The sequence below is a fragment of the Strigops habroptila genome, chromosome 6, assembly GCF_004027225.2.
Source record: "Strigops habroptila isolate Jane chromosome 6, bStrHab1.2.pri, whole genome shotgun sequence".
In the NCBI taxonomy this organism is placed as follows: Eukaryota; Metazoa; Chordata; class Aves; order Psittaciformes; family Psittacidae; genus Strigops; species Strigops habroptila.
The window spans coordinates 58,052,488-58,054,901 of NC_044282.2; the positions used below are offsets into that span (position 1 = coordinate 58,052,488).

General features: G+C 44.2%; 1 non-coding gene across 1 annotated transcript; it reads right to left on the reverse strand.

Annotated features, from left to right (window-relative positions):
- Positions 1-1,652: 1,652 nt before the first annotated feature.
- TRNAK-CUU lies at positions 1,653-1,723 on the reverse strand. The gene has a single exon. It is a non-coding gene; the product is annotated as a tRNA-Lys (tRNA).
- Between the last annotated feature and the right edge of the window lie 691 nt (positions 1,724-2,414).

Here is a 2,414-nt window from a genome sequence, read left to right on the forward strand (position 1 = left end):
CTTTGCAGAAACACTAGAGGAGTTTCTATTCTCTTTTGTGCAGTCAGTGAATTCTCTGTGGGGATCTCCATCTATCTAGCAGGTCACGTTACAGCTCTGCTCTTGTAACTGATCTCTCCATTGGTTTCTACAGAAGAAGTGTTATTGATGAATTACTGCACATGGCGCTGAGAGTTATGTTGCAGAGTTGTTACTTTTCAGCTGGGGAGCTTTCCTGGGAACTTTCCATGATGTGCTGGATGGCTAAAGAGTTTTGGACAATATGTAGCATACAGCTGCCATAACTCGTTATGACCAATAAATAGAGGAAGCAAAACGGATAGAAAAATTAAAGATCAAAGATGCCAGCAGGACATGTGTATCTGTGATTAGTGATGAATTTTACTACATTAGGGAAAGCTGGCTGACTTCAAAAGATGCTAGACCTCCTGGCAAGGCATAGAAATAAGCCCCCAAAGTCAGCATGTTATGACAACTGCAGTTTCCCCCAATGTGAGACACTACTGATTGCGCTGCCAAATGCCAGCTAAACAGATTTATTTTCTCTGAGACCATTTTTTTCTTACCATTGAAGACTTCTCTGTACTTTCTGATGAGGTGTAGTTATAAGCAGAATTGGTAGCATTGCCTTAGAGTAGGTCCATATTACAGCTGGGCAAAACATAATTTTGCTGTTTTGTTACAATATTTGACATAATGCAGTACAGACCCCTAGCACACAGATAAAAACACCTAAGATTTTTTAAAAAAGCTAAACACTGAGAAACTAAACCTCATATTTTAAAGTTTGATTTGCACCAAATGAAACATTTGGTATCACTAATTATGAAACTTCTAATTTTAGCAATTTTAAAATTTTTTTTAACTTTAATTTTCTCAAAATAGTAACCTTGATTTTTCTTTAATGTCACAGTATGGCATTTCAGTAATTTCTTTTTTCAACAACATAGGTTGAGTCAGGAGATTAACTGAAACCAATGTTTTTCCATAGTGTTTTGATTACTAGGAATTGTCTTTTTCCTGTGAAAAATTGTTTAAAAATTTCCAACCAGCTCTGGTATTGATGCTTGTCCTGGGTTCAGCTATAGCAGTCATTTTTCTCCTTCTTAGTAGCTGGTGCAGTGCTGTGTTTTTTAACTTTCAGCCTGGGAACGACGCTGATAACACTGATGTTTTTAGTTGTTGCTAAGTAATGTTTATTCCAACCAAGGACTTTCTCAGTCTCATGCTTTGCCAGGGAGGAGGGGAAGCCGGGCGGAAGCAGAGACAGGACACCTGACCCAAACTAGCCAAAGGGGTATTCCATACCACAGCACGTCATGCCCAGTATATAAACCGGGCGGAGTTACCCGGAAGGCCTGATCACTGCTCGGGTCGGGCTGGGTATCGGTCGGTGGGTGGTGAGCAATTGTATCCTCTCCCCTTGTTATTTCACTAATCGTTATTATCATTGGTGGTAGCAGTAGTGGTTTTGTGTTATACCTTAGTTGCGGGACTGCTCTTATCTCAACCCGTGGGAGTTACATTCCTCCCGTTCTCCTCCCCATCCCTCCAGGAGCAGGGGGAGGAAGAAGGGGGGGGGGGAGGAGTGAGCGAGCGGCTGTGTGGTTCTGAGTTACCGGCTGGGCTCAAACCACGACGGTTCTTTTTGGCGCCCAACGTGGGTCTCGAACCCACGACCCTGAGATTAAGAGTCTCATGCTCTACCGACTGAGCTAGGGGTGGAAACACAGCCCTACCATCTGCCATGGATTGATCCAGACTGCACTGGAACAGGGGCAAGCTCCAGAACACCTGCAATACATTGATGACATCATCGTGTGGGGTGATACAGCAGAAGAAGTTTTTGAGAAAGGGAGGAAGATAATCCAAATCCTGCTGAAGGCCGGTTTTGCCATAAAACGGAATAAGGTCAAGGGACCTGCACAGGAGATTCAATTTTTGGGAATAAAATGGCAAGATGGACGCTGCCAGATCCCCACAGACGTGATCAACAAGATAACAGCAATGTCTCCACCAACTAACAAGAAAGAAACACAAGCTTTCTTAGGTGTTGTGGGGTTCTGGAGAATGCACATCCCAAATTACAGTCTGATTGTAAGCCCTCTCTACCACGTGACCCGGAAGAAGAATGATTTCAAATGGGGCCCTGAGCAACAACAAGCCTTTGAACAAATTAAATGAGAAATAGTTCATGCAGTAGCCCTTGGACCAGTCCGGGCCGGGCCAGATGTGAAAAATGTGCTCTATACCGCAGCTGGGGAGAATGGTCCTACCTGGAGCCTCTGGCAGAAAGCTCCAGGGGAGACTCGAGGTCGACCCCTCGGCTTTTGGAGTCAGGGATATAAAGGATCCGAGGCCAGCTATACTCCCACTGAAAAAGAGATACTGGCAGCCTATGAAGGGGTTCGAGC